Below are 17295 nucleotides of genomic sequence, written 5' to 3' on the forward strand. Positions count from 1 at the left end.
GAGCTCTTTTTAAATCCATGATAACTCTTTTCAGGATCCTTTACTAGTTCCTATTTTCCTAACCTATTTCATCCTAGCATCCCTTGACATTCAGTCTTTAACCTATTCTTCACCTTCTATCATCACTACCTTGGCAAATTTACCTAGATTTCACTTTTTAGAGATTCACACAACTCCTAAATCTGCTTAGAATCATAGGATTTAAAACTAGTTGAGCTCTTAAAAGATCCTTTGTTCTATTCCTCTTGCTTTACAAAAGAGGAAATTGAAGACCAGAGATGTTCATTGATTTGTCCAAAGTTACCAGTCCTGACCTCTCTGGTACTGTATCATCAAATATCTGGACTACATCTTCACTCAGATATTCAGCACCTAAAATATTATGTGCAATCAGCTGAATACATCTTCCTCAATTCTCATGAAATATTGCTTCTGATTTTGCCTCATCACCATCAATGTGTGGCACAACCATGCTTCCAGTATTATAACCATAGAGTTATTCTTGACACCTTTCTTTCCTTGACCTCTCATATTCAATCCATCATCAGGTCCTGACAGTTGTTTTTCCTCACAATGTCTCTTGGATCTGACCCTTCCTTTCTGTTTCCATAGCTACCTCCCAGTTCAAGCCCTGCTTATTTCAGACACACACCATTTCAAGAGCCTCCTAGTTTGACCCTCTTGAATTTTTTTTTCTTTTCAATTCTTTTCAATATGTGCCATCCTATACAGCTAGCTCCAGAGTAATTCTCCTTGAAGCATCATGCTGATTTCTTGTGATTTCCTGCTACATTAAATCTCAACTCCTTGGCATATTTTCCAAGCCCCTTCACCAACTATTTCTCCCTATCTTCAACATGGCTACTTATATATACTATATCCATTCTTGTCTCTGGGCCTGCCCAGTTGCCATTCTTTCAACCCCTTATTTCTATTCTCTTTTTCCTTCAATATATAGACCAAAGTTTGCCTTTCCCAGGAAATATTCTCTGAAAGTTATTTTATTTGAATTTCCCTTCCTTCTTTTCTTCCTTCCTCCATCTCTCACTTCTTCCTTTCTTCTTCCCCCTTCTTTCCCTCCTTCTCTCCTTCCCTTCCTTCCTCCCTTCCTCCCTCACTCCCTTCCTCATTCACTTCTTTCCTTCCTCCATTCCTTCCTCCCTCCCTCCTTTTTATCCTCTCATTCTCCTTCTTTCCTTCCTTCCTTCCTTCCTTCCTTCCTTCCTTCCTTCCTTCCTTCCTTCCTTCCTTCCTTCCTTCCTTCCTTCCTTCTTTCCTCCTTCCCTCATTATCCCCCTTTCTCCCTTCCTCACTCCTTTCCTTCCTTCCTCCTTCCCTCTCTTTCTCCCTCCCTTCCTTCCTCCTCTCTGTCTCTCTGCCTCTGTCTCTCTCTTTCTCTTTCTTTCTTTCTGTGTATAAATCCCTTCTTCCATAATATTCTGTATTTTTTTTCTTTCTGCCCTTGATTTTCCCTGTATGTTCCAGGCTATCCACATTTTTTCTCTATTGAACTTTCTCTCTTTTTTTTCCCTTTCCTTCCTCTTACTTTCTATATCCTCCTTATGCGCTAAATATTCCATTTTTGTCTTGCTTTTTTGAGGATTGCCTTTTCTAAACATTTGTTTTCAATCACTAATTATATTCATTGGACAATGTCTTTTTTCCCTCTTTTTTTCCCTGTGATTCAACCCCAGAATGTCTATGACTATTGGATCACACAGTGGGGTCCTAGTAAGCTTATTACAATGATCCATTCTAATTTTGTACTGATTATAAATCTTAATGCATTTTTGTTACCTGATCCAACCAGCATGTTTTAATTTCTATGTGAAGAATAATTTATTTTTGAGCAATAAACAGATTGGCAAGGATGTGCCCTAATCTTGTTTTGAAAAAGCTCACAATAAATTTACCAAATGGTTTCAGTCAAATTGAACTTTTATGGACGTTACAGATTTTAGAAGAAAAGAAAAATGCCAATTAAAGTCTTGACTTGAAGTGAGGTTTCGCAACACAGAGCTGCTGGAAAATCCTAGGCCTAAGTTCACATTTCTCCAAATGGAACTGAGGTGAACACAGAAGCAATGGTAAACCAGTATTCCTAAAACTTAGAATCAGCGAGAAAGCCTGACCTACAGGCATATAGGCCCTTCTAAGTGGCCATCCAAAAGAGCTCAACATTTTTATGTCTAGCAGCAGATGACTGTTTTGGTCTTCTAACATTCTGAGTTGTATATTTATATTTATGCTGCAAAAGATATTTTGTAATTTAGGAGTGTTTAGCACAGCAAAGACCACAATTATTGTTAACATAATCCAAAGTGAATTTTTCCCTTTCTCCCAATTCCCTTTTTTTCTTCCTACTCTTTCCTCTTTAACTTCTCCTTTTTTCTCTTTCTTTTTCTTTCTCTTCCCACCTTCTATGATCTAAATATTCAGTTACATCCTATCCACTTAATTGCTGTTAGGAAGGACCCCAAATTTATTACTACTCTATATATCTATCTATGCTTCTGATGCTCTGCTGGGGGCAGGACTGATTATCTGATGTTGCTCAGAGCTATTTGCCAGTGAACCTGACATGAATTCAGCCAAGTGGGGTGATAGTGTAATCGATCTACTCCATGGATCAATAGGCCAGCTGTCCACTCTATCGTGTTAGCAAGCTAAGCCATGACAGAAAGTGATTCTGGCTGCTTTGCAACACACATTGTATAGTCACGAGCATCAATACTCACCCCTATCTGAGGTCTGGGATCCCACAATACTGTTTCATTTGCTTTGTAAATAGAACTTGAATCTATTCTCAATCCCCTTTACAAACTATCCTCATCATATTTTGATTCCAGGATAATTTCTTCTTCTATAATTCTCAACTTCTTCTCACACCATTAGTTACCATATAATCAGGGACTGCACATGTAACTTAACATTAGCCCAAGCAAATTATTAGAAAGGTGAATCTGCTGGCGACATTAAAAATAAAAAAACTTCTCACACATTCTAAAACCAAGCATTAGTCTCTTTAAAAATTGTGATTTTTTTCCAGTGGTATTAACATAGAAGGGATACCAATAGTAGAACCTCAGAGACATGAAGGGGATAAATACAATCAACTGTGACAAAAGACTGTTCTAGCATATCCTTCCTCTCACAAGACTCTGTTGCCAATGTATTATAATAGGAAAGTCAGGATAACATAAACAATATATGTGAAACAAGGTCTTTATGTTACATATAGTTAAACAGCCAAAGGAGTAAGCTACAGCAGTTAGGTGGAATATCCTAGCAGAGGTATAGGGATCTTGGTCTTCACAAATCTCTTCCTTTATGCTTGTGTATGCATTACTACAGCTGTGTTTTTGGGGTGAGGTGAGCAGGTATTGTTGTGTTCTTTTAAGAGTCATCCCCTCAGGGAAGAAAAGCAAATACAATATGTTTCGTTTATGTAACTTGAGTAGGTCTTACATGCAATAGTTCTGTTATAAAAGTGTCCTTGATATCCAGTTCATGCTGGCAAAACTAGTAGATTAACCCATAATGGACCCATGCTATGAAGTTAGCAAAAACTACCTTCCTATTAATACATTCTAACAGGAGTGTATGGAGTATTCAGAGAAGACTATCTTCCTTTATTTTCTACTTTCCGTATCACTCCAGGAAATTGTAGCATGTATAGCTGCCATAACTCTGTAAAATTATCTCAGCATACAGGTTAAACCAGATTGAAGATAACCAACAAACTTCAATCCTTTTGGTGAGATAGGTGTCTATCCCAAACAATGAAGACTCCCCCCAGTGGAATAAATGGATATGAATTATCCATTTCAATGCCATTTCAATGAAATTATCCATTTCAGTAGCCATGAAAGTTATTGAAGCAAGCATTTAAGAGTTTGGTCAGACATCAGAAATGCCAAGGTCATCCACTATATCCTGATCCATTGCCAGTTATTTTGGCTTTTGTCTTGCCTTTGTACTTCAGTGACTCTGAAGACAGAATGAGACTGATGACTTTGTGCAACTCTGCTTCACTTAAATCCAATTCATACACAATGCAATATCACCTATGATGTCATCAGTTCCCATCAAAACAGAGAATAAATAATAAGCATTCTCTCTCTATTGGGGTTCATCTAATTATGTCAGAGACTAATGGTCCCCTGAATACTGACATTGACTGAACATGCTAATAGATACCATGAAAATCCTTCTAGTGATTTAGAATGTATTTCTTGTACATTTGATATCCCCTGTATTTTCTTTATATTTTCACTTCAGTTTGTGAACTTTTATGTGAACTATCAATATTTGAATAAAATATATGCACTCCCCCAGGATCACAAATGTCTATATATTTAGAGTTCACTGATTTCATTTAGTTCAGATGATTATTTGTGACAAAAAAAAAAAAAAAAGTACAAATCTTGAACTAGGATTTTTCCAATTAAATGCTGAAACTGTCAGAAGCTTTATAGTGGACCTGCCCTAAATCTTGAGAATGGCGCCTCAGGGGAAAATGCACATGTCCGGGACAGGGCAGACTGACAGACAGAGAATCATATATAGAATCTCAAAGTTAAAAGGAACTTCAAAGGACACTTAGTCCGGCCCATATCTAAGTAAGAATACTCTAAATCCCTAACAAAAAAAATTTAACTATTGCTTCCCAATACTAGTGACATCATTACCTTCTAAGTCAGCCTTTTCTAATTTTGGCTAGTTCTAATTGTTAGGCAATTTGTCCTTAATATTTAATTGTAACTGTTTCTCTGTCTCATTTAGTGACACACATTTAGAATCTGAAGAAATTTTTAAGAAAATCTAATATGACCATCTCCACTCACCCCAGCTTTATAGTTAAAAAAACAAGCCCAGAGAAGAGTGTTTTTTTTTTTTTTAATTTTCAGTATATGGAAAAAACAGTTACTTGTATAACATTCTAATTTTTAAAAATATTGCACATCAAACTGCAACTGTACAATATGCTAATCCTTTTAAATCTGTAACAAAGCTATTATGTAAATTCTTTACCCCCTTTTTTTCTTCTTCCTCTCTCCCATCCTAGAGATGGTTACCATTAGACACAAACTAGTGTGTGTGTGTGTGTGTGTGTGTGTGTGTGTGTGTGTGTGTAAAATATCATTCTATATATACTTGTATTTATCATTTCTTTCTCTGGATGCAGATTATATCTTTCTTTATGTGTCCTTTGTAGTTAACTTGGTTATTTATAATAGTCAAAATCACTTAGTCACTCTAAGTCACTTAAAACAATATTGTTATTGTTGTATACAATATTCTCTTGGTTCTGCTCATTTCATTCTTCATTATTTCATGCAAGTTTGCCCATGTTTTTTAAAGATCATTGAGCTTACCATTTCTTGTAGTCCAGTAGTATTCCATCAGAACCATATACCATGATTTCTTTAGCTATTCCCCAATTGATGAAACCCAGATAAATAAAATGATTTCCCCCAACTCTTAGAGGTAAATAAAAAGAAGATTTAGGATTCAAATACAGGTTCATTATTGGAAATTCATGCTTTTTCTCTTAGACCACATTGCCACCTTCTTTCTATCCTCTGTCATCTTTATCCAAATAGAATAAATCTAATCCTTCTTTGAAATGACAAACCTTCCAGTATTTAGACAGATATGCCTCCTTTAGCTTCTCAAGGATGCTTAGCATCCCCATTTTCTTCAGTAAATCTTCATATAACATGGTTTCTTTTATCTTATAATTTTGATCTCCCTTCTCTAAAGGCACTTCTATTTACCGAGAATTTTTCCTAGGATGTAGTGTTCATAACTAAATACAGAACATTAAAAGACTCAATTCAAATAATTTGTGCTTGTATTGTGCCACTTGAAATAAGCAACTTACATATTAGCTTGATATATTTTTTTATATAATGAGGGAGTTTCGTTGGTGTATTTTATAATGAGCTATGGTTTGTCAATAATTCAATCCACAGTTTCTCCAGTGACCTAAATAAGTGGCCATATACCCTTACGTATCACTAAGAAATACTCATTTTACTTTCCCCCCTTTTGTTTTGACCATTTTAAAATGGAACAAGGAAATATAGAACAAAATTTTAGCAAGTAACAAAAATGAGAGTCAGAAGCTCATGGTTTATTTAGGAGGTAAGGTTTTGAATATCACTATTCATCATCTTTGTAGGAATAGGGTTTCCTCAACTTTCCTCAACTCTCTCCTTATTTTCCCCTCATAAAGAAATTTTTCTTCCTCTTTTTTCTTTCTTGGATATTTCTGAGTGCTTCAAAAATAAATAAATCTTTTGAGCCTTTTAAAAATAGGAACAGGCTTCTAGAGACATGCCTTCTAGGCAAAATGGGCTGAGCTACTGTATTCAAAGTCTTCTGAGCAGCTCATCTTGAAATTTTGCAGATTTTCACCTCTCATTACAAACCTGACCTGGCAGGCTGTTTGAATGTGTCAATCAGCTGTGAAAACCTTCAAGTGCAAGGTAAAAATATTCTCACCTCTTAATATTTCTCTAAAAACATCCTTGCTGAGTGTTGAGCATATATTTCTTTTCATCACCTTTGTGTTGGTGTTAGTAATAGGCATTTATAAACTGTCCATCTCCAAATAGATTCCCAGATGCAGTACAGAATAACAATTTTTACAGGAATTTGAAAAAAAAAATTAAACCCTAGAAGGCTGTCTATTTACATACCAAAAGAAGCAATGAAATCACTAATTGTAAAAGATTTTTTAAAATAAATGAGAGGAAATGCAGTTTATACTTTTTTTTTTCCTCCTTCCTTCCACCTCTACTTCTTCCCTTGCAGCCTTGGAGGTATTTCTGGATTTTAACACAGCACTTAAGAATTTTGTGCTAGGTCTAAGTGTTGACTACAACTCTTTCTTTTGGTATTTTTAAGCTGAATCTCTAAGGCACAAATAAGCAAACCATACCTCAGAAAAACCTATGCTTGTCTAGGTATAACTGTTGCACTCATATGATCTGCCTGGATACACTGCTGGTGATGGGGGACAAGTATGGTTACTGTGATGGTGGAAATGGTTAACCCTGAGAAGCAGCTGTTGTATCATATATAAATCTTACATAAGGATGAGCCACTTTCACAGGAAAAGCTGAAGTAGGCAAAAAGAAGCAAGTAGAAATAAGAAAATTTTAATACCTTCTGGTTCTATGGGTGATCAGGGTTAAATAACAAGTTCCTATTGACTAAGAGAAAAAGAAAGACCAATTCTTTAAAAAACTTCTATCCCTCTAATCTTATATATTGCATATGAGTTCAAAGCATTTGTACTTTAGTATTTTCCATCTTTTTACTTCCTTTATTGTGACAGCCATTTTATATGTCCTTTTTTCCTCTGATTTCCTTTTGCCTATTTAGGTAAAGTGTTCAGTATTAAAACTGAGAGATCTGACCTCCCAGATAGCTCCCAATATTCAGCATAAATTCTTATGTCTTGTGCAAGGTGTTTGAGCTTTGAAGATTACCATTTTCTACTGCCAAATTCCATATGTCTAAATTTTATTCATGTAGTTTATAGAGTTTTTTTAAAAAAAATAAGCAGTGATGAAAAACATTTCTAATTAGTTTAGTCTCAAAGTACTCAGTGTTGCTTATTTATTAGCTTTTAAGTCTCCCGCATTAATATTTCTTAAAGAAAAAAGGATATTAATGTGATGAGGATAGTTGGGACCTCTTGTGATAAAAATACTGTGACTTTTGACTCTTAAGATAATTCCTGATTCTGTATTCTCTCTATTCTTCTCAGTGCCTTCAGAAACTATATATACATCTAGGCCCAACCATCTATAAATTTCCCAGAAGACACTGTAATTATTAATGTTGAGGATTTGAGAGTTAGCAGATTAAAATTTTCTAGAAAAAAAAATATGCATATGAAAATGAGGGAGTCTAAACCTTCTATTTCTGGACTTTGGATAACTAGAGAATATTCCAGATCAGTTCATTCTTATATTAATTTTTCAAATATTCCTTGTAAATTTTAATCACATAAGGCACTGTGAGGGATGCAAAAAGATGTTAAAACATAGCCAACCCCTAATGGAGCTTACAACAGAATAGAGAAGGAAGGAGGTATAATATCACATACAACTATTTAGAATATGAGGTAGAAGTATAAACATGAACTTAGAATCATAGACAGAAAAGTTCACTTTCACCTAGAGGTACTCTTGAGGGAATGGGCCATAGAATATTATATAAACCATCAGGAAGTCAAAGCAATATCATTTGAGCTGAGATGTGTAGGAATTAGGCAGGAAGAGCTGGGGGAAGGTCATTGAAAACAGAAGATAATGATATGAACAAAGACAAAGTGATAAGGTAGGAAGTATTTAAAAAAAAATCGGTTGATGATGATGATAGCTAGAATGCATATGTATCACTTTAATGTATACAAAGTGCTTTAAATCTGTTAATACACTTGGTCCTCACAACAATCTTATGAAGTAAGTACTATCCCCATTTTATAGGTAAGAAAACTGAAGGTGAAAGAAAGTAAGTGACTTAACTAAAGTCATACAGCTACTAAATGATTTGAATTCCAATCTTCTTCACTTCAAGTCCTTTACTCTTCCCAATGAACATAGTGAATATAGTATAAGGTTGGGCTGAAAAATTAGGTTGAGGACAAATTTTAAAAGATTATAAAAGCTAAACTAAGCACATGATTTGGAGTAATCATGACCTACCCATCACTAGAAATCTTTGTTAATCATGCTCTACAAAAGATTTCTGTTGAAATAAAGATTGAACTGTGAAGTACCTTCCAGTTCAGAAATTTTAATGAATTGGTAATATGTCATCATGTTGTCCTTTCCATGATATTACTACCTTGATTTATTAGACAATCTGTGTGTGTGTGTGTGTGTGTGTGTGTGTGTGTGTGTGTGTGTGTGTGTTTCCTGGGAGAGTGGATGGAGCTTCTTAGAGCAAAGTTCCTAGAAAATAATGCATCTAAATCAGATATAATCATGTATTTTTTTGGACTTAACTATATACATTTCTTGTCCCCTCCTGGCCACAAAGAATATTAGTTCCTTGAGGGAAAAAAATTCTCTATTTCTGTCTTTAAAACTCCAGTGTGTCTAGTACCTAATAGGCATTTAACAGATGTCTCTGGGGTTGAATCATATTGAATTTGATTCCTATCTCGGTACATTGGCAGATAAACATAGGGAAACCCAGAGATTCCAATCACAATCTTAAGCCCAGCCATCTACTTTAAAATATGAGTTGTTGGACACAGAGGAACTGAAAAATTCAGAGGCTAATTTCTATTGACAGTGGGTTAGTAATACCATTTTTGGTATAGTGAAACTACACATCCCTATTGAAATCAATCAGAATACTGTTGAGCCAACAAAGTATGTGCAGAAATGTGAAAGGTACAGAAAACACTAGAATGATGCTAGTAGAACAATGAAATGCAAATTCATGAATTTTTAAAAAAGATTTCCCTCATTCTCAGATTCAAAAGGACTTGCTTTCCTTACCAGATAATCAAAACACTTTGTATCCTTTCAATGCTCTTATATTCTATTTATGTCCACACATGCTTTACCTCCCTATTAGATGAGAAAATCTTTGAGGGCTGAAACTTTGTTAAGTTTCAGTTTCTGTCTCCTTCAACAACCTTTCTCTAACGTTGAACAGTCAATGCTTCTTAAACGTTTATTGTTTAATGAATGAAGTAAAGGAATAAAGGGCAAACTTGTGGCCCCTTGGCCAGGAGGACATTTGAATCTTGAAATTAAAATGGTCCTGAGAAAATCCAGGAGGTATTATTTTTATATGACAGCGAATTAAAACATCTCTGGGCATTAGCCTCCTCATCTTTAAATTAGGAGATTAGACTCAAAGACCTCAAAGGTCTCTTCCAATTTTAAATCTATGATCCTTTTTTTTTTTTTTTTTTTTTTTTTAATCTAAACAAGCAAAAAAAGGGAAGAAAATCACCTCGTGCTGGAAAATAGAGACTTCTGTTCAAGTCCTGTCATCATGTGCCAGGAAAAGCATTGAGCTTCACAATCTGGGAGGCCAGAAAATACTTGGCTATTTAGATTCCTTTTCCCTCAATGGAAGGGGAATGATCAAAGGTTGATAGGTTAAATTGGAGCACAGAACCATGAAAAACTTCAGGTTAAGCAAAGTGATGAGGTGTATATAGCTGAAAAGAAAGCTCTTAGCTAACATGATAAAGGCCTGCAGGCACAGTGTGTTTGTGAACAAAGCCTAGCTTTTATCTCCCTTTCTGAAAGATTTCCAATGACTTCAACCAATGTGTTTTTAGTGGCATGGCCACTCTAAATTTCCCATTCATTTTTGTCTTCTTTCTGATGTTTCCCCCCTTGTGAATGGTAATGATAAGTATGATCTCTATATTTCTCTTGAAGTTCACTGTGTTTAAGGTAGTACTTTCTCAGCATGCTTTCAGGAAACACTGCTAGTAAGTCCTTTTTTTTTTTTTTTTTTTTTTTAAGTCAGAAAGATAGAAAAGAATTCAAGTCGCAATCATGTAACTTAGGGAATACTTCCTATTGATGTTGGAAGTCTTTAGCATTTGTGAAATCACCAGAGCTTACACAAGATCAGGATCCAAGAATTCAGTAGAAAAAAATCTCATCTGACCAAAAAGTGCCATAATTAAATGGGAAAATGCACGTGTGACCTAAAATTCGTCTTATCATACCCTGCTTGCATATAGCTAACTAAAATATGTGTCTGAATAATGATATATTTTTTTTTTTTATTTGGCTGGATGATCCATCTTTTCAAAGTGAAAAAAATATGTACATTTCAGGAACATCTATGGTAGGACCATTCAAAAAGATTGTTTTTCTTTTCTCCCTTGTAAAATTAAGAGTGTCCTTAAACACAGACAAAACAAATGCTCTCCTATATATAGGGTGAACTGTAATGGTGCTAGTAACTCACTCTCCATTTCCCAAGAAAATATTTCCTTGGGTGACCTGAGGTGTTGCCTGAAAGCCCTTAAGTAGATGTAAGTAGAAATACATCCCTTTATATAATTGTGTGCTCAAGGAATTTCAAGTTAAGATGCCATTTTGGGGGGAGTCTTAACTTATTAAGAGCTTATTGGTCATCAACACTTCAATAGGTACTTACTGTTTTTGTTCTTTTTCAGGAGAGTCAGAGATTAAATCTGAGATTTTATTGATATAAGGAATTCCCAGGTGATTATAAGGAAACCCCTCCCCAGATAATTCAGGTCAGCACCTTTTCTGCAAATTCTGCAATTCAGGCCTAGAGCCCTGAAAAGTTTAAATGTCTTGCAGAGAATGGCTTGCCTCTATGTGTCAGAGACAGCGCTTATACCCAGGTCTTTCTTTCTTTGAAGTCAGCTCTCTATCATCGATGGCACCCTTTCTCATAGCTTTTCAGATGCTCTCTCTTTTGACACTCATCTTGAATAAACTGAGATACAGCAGGTAAAATTTAGTGGTGAGAGAGAATGGAGGGAAAGATTTTAGGTCTGGAGTACTGTCTAGAGAAAGCAAACCTCTGTGTGATATTTTTTGAGGAAACTATAAAGCAACATGAGAATGGTGGGTACTGCTCTAAGAAATATTACAAAAAGAGAATGAGAAAGTATCAGTGCCAAATTTTCTACTAACTTTGGTATAGGGCACTAAATAAGAATATATAAGTTCTCTCCTCAAATCTTAGTACTTCCAATTACAATCCATAATACTGTAAATAATTTATCCCTCTCTGAGTGTCAGATTTTTGATTTGGGTATTTAGAAAATATGTCTATGTAAAATAATGGGGTAATACCTTTGGATTTTTAATTCTCTTATCCTGTGAATTTATAGCTAGAGAGAATTAACTTTTTACTAAATTTAATTACAAAGGGATGGCCATGCCAAGAGTATGATATAGCATACTGTCCTGTGAAAGAACAGCTCTCTAAAGAACTGCCACTCCGATGTCTCTTGCCCTTCAATTAGATTTTCACACCAAATTGGGACTGTTATCATAAAATAGACCATTTATGCTATTAGAGTTATAATTATACCTTCATTGTTGGAAAATGCATGAATTTACTACAGCAATTTGTAATTTAAAGACTGTCACATGATAAATGATTCACATTTCTTCATTCACTAAGCAAATAGATTTATAGTTGTAATGGGGGATGGTTAGGATAAAAGTTGGAGATGAGGGTAAGAAAATCAATGAACAAGAGTTTGGTGTATGACAGAAACAACTTATTGATTAGGTAGGGACACTAGAATGCCTTATTAAAGAAGATTGAGTTAATTTATATTCTGTTTCTCTACATATGTTTAAGAAAGTTAGTGATCTGCCTAAATAGGCCCTTGGAATATTGCTATTTGATGATACCAAGAACAACTTCAAATGGCTTTTAATATTCCCACCTTCAAACTCCTTCACACTAAATGGACTTGTTTCTTAATTCATTTGTTTACATGTCTCCCTTTTTCTCCAGTCTCTATTTCCCGTCTGCTTCTTCTTGCCCTGCTTTCCCCTCTGTTCTTTTTTTCACCCCTTCTTCCCTTTTCTTTTTCATTAGTGGAGATGGTTTCCATCTTTGTATTTCTGTCCCCAGAGTCCCCAATCCCCAGAGTGCCTGGAACATAGTAGGTTCTTGGTTGAACAATTAATCATATTGCCATAGAACATGCAGGAATTATTTACATATTCTGTGAAGATGATGACAGTAACAGATATTCATCTTGTTTTCTAAAGATAACAAAAAGCTTTATGTACTAGATCTCATTTGACCTTCACAACAGATCTGTGAGATAACTTATTAAATATATCATCCCCATTTTACAACTGAGACAACCTAATTTCAGAGAAGCTATGGCTATGCGTAGCCATAGCTAAAGAGGTAGCTTTCAAACCTCTCTTTCTTTACTCCAAGCACTTTCCCCTATACAACACTGTATAGTGAACAGGGATCATTGTCAGGCTGAGTAACTTATAGACATCCCATCTAATCAATGGATAGTCTAAAACTGGGTTTTTATTGTTGTTATTTCTTTTCTAAATCCATTGGTTAAAATCATCATCAAATATTGTAACTTTATTAATTCACCACAAAACTAATACTTAGAAGACTTTATTGATTCTATATTAGTCTTGGATCATATAGTATATCAATCAAATGCTAACACCTTGCTTTGTTTTTTTTAATGGAATGTTTCTACACAGATCCAATGAGACATTCTAGGGGCTATTCTAATCTCTAGCCTCAGGGGTAGAAAAGTTCTAACATTAGCTTTTAATATTTCATTGTGAGCATGTCAAACTGTTTGCAGTCTGTGTCATAAATGTGTATACTGTTTGAACACAATAGAATTTTCTGCCCAAGATGACAGATGTGGGATGGAAAAGAGCTAGTTGCACCCTGAGGAGACCTTGTTTCTCCAGAAAATGCAAAGGATATAAAGTGAACATTTAGCATAGCATGTACTTTGCCCAGAGTAAAAGTACAGAAAGTTGAATCAGATGTGATAGGCATACTTGTGAGATTACTCTTTCTATGTGATTACTTAACATGTTCACAGGCACCCAGGCTTAACACAAGTTCGCAATTATGGTTTTCAAAATTCTTCAGCAATTACAGTTTTGACTCCTTTAATGGGTGGGTGTAGGGTGGGAATAAAGTGGTGCGAGGAATAAGGAACAACAGCAAGATTTGATGATTTGCTATGAAACAAAGTCAAACACTATAAAAACTTCTCATATCTAACATTCTCTATAGAGCTTTCAGGGATTGAATCTTGGGAGGGCAGGCAATTCCACAAAGACATTCAGTCAATGTTTGGGCTGCATGTGTTTTTAATAGCATGTTATCTGATATCATGTTCATATTTTTATTATTATCTTTTCTATCATAACTCCAGTTCCAAAGCTTATTGGTATAGGATTCTCTTTTCATTGGTGGAAATCAATACCCTGTACCTTCGTTATGGGCAGAACAGAGTTGGTGTGAGAGAAAGAAAAAAATTTACAGTTCCCTTCATGCTTAGTCACATCAAGCCTTGCAGTTGCTCCTGGAACATCTGGCTTCAAAGTTTGGAAGTAAATGAAAGAAATAAATCCCATTTCAGATTACTGAAGGAAAAAATCTTGGGGAGAACATGAAAACATCTGGGAATCTCCATCATCTTCCTAGAGTCTTTTCCTTAAACCACCTGGAGTGGAATTAACTTCATTCATCTTCCCTCAAAAATAGAAGCCAGAAGCTCCCAGAGCAACTTCAAGTCCAAAGAAACTCAAAAATCTGGAAGAAGACCAAAGAGATTGCCTCTCTTGCTCATGCCAATTCATGCCCAGAATTGCCCAGGCTTGCAAACAGGATCAGGGCATTCATCTACACCAATGAGATGAGAGTCCTATACCTATAGACTCTGGAATCTTCATATTGCACCTGGAGGTGTATACACTCACTTCATCTTACTCCTCCCACTACATTCATAAGGTAACCTCCTCAGAGGAAACTACTTTTTGTTTAACTGTAACTTAAACTTTGGGTTTGCTTGCACTTAAAATAATAGATCTTGACCCTCCATTGATGTTTTTATTTTTTTTTTTTAACCTTTAATATACACATAATATATACATCTAGACAAAACCCCATTGGACATGATTCTGGGGAGCTTCTCTGCTTTCAACTCAAATCTATGAATATGGTGCTGTGTCTTCCTCTTGAGAACTTTGAATCCTTGATGCTCATCTCTTTTGGAAAAACCATAGGACCAACAACTACAACCTCTGCTAGGGGTAAATGTGTGTATATATGAATTCCTTTTTCCTTTCTATATAAAGGATTCTTAATCTTTGTGTGTGTGATATGATCTATTTGGCAATATGGAAATCCTTTGGACCCCATCCTATAATAATATGTTAAAACATATAAAATAAAGACACAGGGTAACAGAGAGAACCAATTATATTGAAATATGATTATCAAGATATTAAAAAGAAAATTCAGAGATCTCCTGAAATCTAACCACAGATCCCAGGTTAAGAACCCTTTCCATAATGGAATCACCTGCACCAGACCTCTCATCTCCAACTGAAGGTTTTGCCTAAGGCACCAAGCTCTTTAGAACAGAAAACAAAAATATTTCTTGCTAAATAATTAGTACCCTCAGGCTCAACTCTGTCTTTTGTACTACTGTAAGTGTCCTGGTCTCTGGGTTCTGTCCTCTTGGTCTGAGATCTCACTTTATGTTTCTTCTCTTCTCCTATTAGTTTTAATATCTAAGGCTAGATTACACCTAATCATCCAATAGGTAGTAATCCCTTGCCAGACACTGCCAAGAGCCCTGATAAATCATTGCTCCCATTCTGTGTTTCTCCACTGCAAAGTTCTTTTCCATTTTTTTAATATCAATAAACATATAAGGGATAAAAAAAAAAAAACCTATAGAGACAAAACGAAAGTGAGGAGGCAAGATCCCTGTATTTCCTAGCTATCTAACCTAGTCATATTTCTGGCTCTTTGTATGTAAGAAGAGCTTTCAAAACCTTGAGATCATCCTACAGCCCCACTAACATTCTCCATCATTTCTTGGAGGTATCCCAAGGTTCTTGAAAGGAAGACCAGCAGAAGACAGTTCTGTCAGTCTTATGGGGGTGGAAAGACTTCAAGTGTGGATCTAAAAAGTGAAAGGGTTTTGTTTAATCTGGAGAGAAATCACCATAAAGGTAATGATGAATTTGGAGGGATAAATCAGTATCTCATAAAACTGGGGTGTGATCTGTTTCAGTTCATATCCACTCTACTAATGAAATTTGCAGCTCTTTTGAAGTATCATATCTTCACTACATATAAGGGATGACAAGAAAAACAGAAAAAAATCACTTACCAACATGTTTCATAATTCATGAATGAATAGTATTTAAAATTTTAAATGAAATTATTTATAATAAAACCAACCTTCTTTCAATTCCATTTGCTTCCTTCAAATGCTGCCCTTGGTATTAATATATTGTATGTATGTATATATATATATATATATATATATATATATATATATATATATATATATAAACATAATGACATGTATATATTTAATTTTTTGTTGGGATACTGATTTTTAAAAGTTATAATCAGGCTAAATGCATAATTTAAAACAGCTTCCAGGAAGTGCCATTCTAGTTTATCAAAAATGAGTTTCAAGCCTATTTACCATTCACTTTATTCCCTCAGCTCATCCAAAAGCCTTTTATTTAGTTTTTCACCATAAGAAACATTAAGTTCTACATATTTTGGTTACACTTTGTTCTGGGAGCTACAGGGGGAAAGGTAGCATTTCATTGTACCTACTTTTTTACAAGGTTTTCTTGGGATTCCTTATTTTAAATGTAATTGTTTCTAAGTGCTCAGGTAGTAGTTAGCATCTGGTGCTGTTTTAAAAATCATATTGTTAACATTTGCTCTAGTAAATTTCTTAAATGGCACCATTGATTTTGCTTTAGTCAAAGGTCAAGGTTGGAAACTGCAATATTAATGGAAGACCAGCCATTAGACTCAGTTTGAATTAGAGGAAGTAAATTTCTAATGAGCTACAATTACAGACTTAGGCATTAAGGGCTTAATTCAGATCCCTCTGGATTACAAAGGTGTTAAATGATTTCTTTCCTGTGCTATCCTAATATTTCAAATTCCATAGTAACATTGCTGTCAAGATCTATTTGACATTCTGTATCACTTTCTCAAACAACAGCCTGTCTCTTCTGCTGACAGAGAGCATGCTTTGAATGAAAGTTCATTAGTCTATTGAAACATTTCAGTTAATTGCTAAGCTAGTACCCAGAATTGTCAAGTTCATATTTCCATCTGTGCACAAGCATAGTAATAAAGAATTTTTTTGGACAGGTTAATTTGCCTAAAATACCATGTAGTCAATCAGAGTAACAAAGTTGTTGATGGAGGCATCTGTCAAACTGTAGCTTTCATCATTGCTGTCCCTCTCCGCAAGACTAACATCTCTGGCTTCCACGAGTTGGCAGAAATACAGCAAACAATAACAGCAGCTGCACTAGGATAATGTTATTCCAGTGCTAAACACCAAACAGCTGGGGATTGCACTGGTAGAAATGGTTTATAGTGCAGGGTCCTTTATGGAAATAAAATGGAGTCATTGAGATATGGGATGGTTTTAATATTTAATTTGGATTGTTAATATTATTTACCTTTGCTTAATTTTATATTTCATTTAATTTGCCACCAGCTAAAACCTTCTTAGAAATGATG

General features: G+C 35.1%; 1 protein-coding gene across 1 annotated transcript in view; it reads left to right on the forward strand.

The window, feature by feature from the left end:
* CDH4 (cadherin 4) overlaps positions 1 to 17295 on the forward strand; it is a 1241109-nt gene that overhangs the window by 560859 nt on the left and 662955 nt on the right. The gene's annotated exons all lie outside the window — the stretch shown is intronic.

This window comes from Antechinus flavipes, chromosome 2 (genome assembly GCF_016432865.1).
Source record: "Antechinus flavipes isolate AdamAnt ecotype Samford, QLD, Australia chromosome 2, AdamAnt_v2, whole genome shotgun sequence".
NCBI classification, from domain to species: Eukaryota; Metazoa; Chordata; class Mammalia; order Dasyuromorphia; family Dasyuridae; genus Antechinus; species Antechinus flavipes.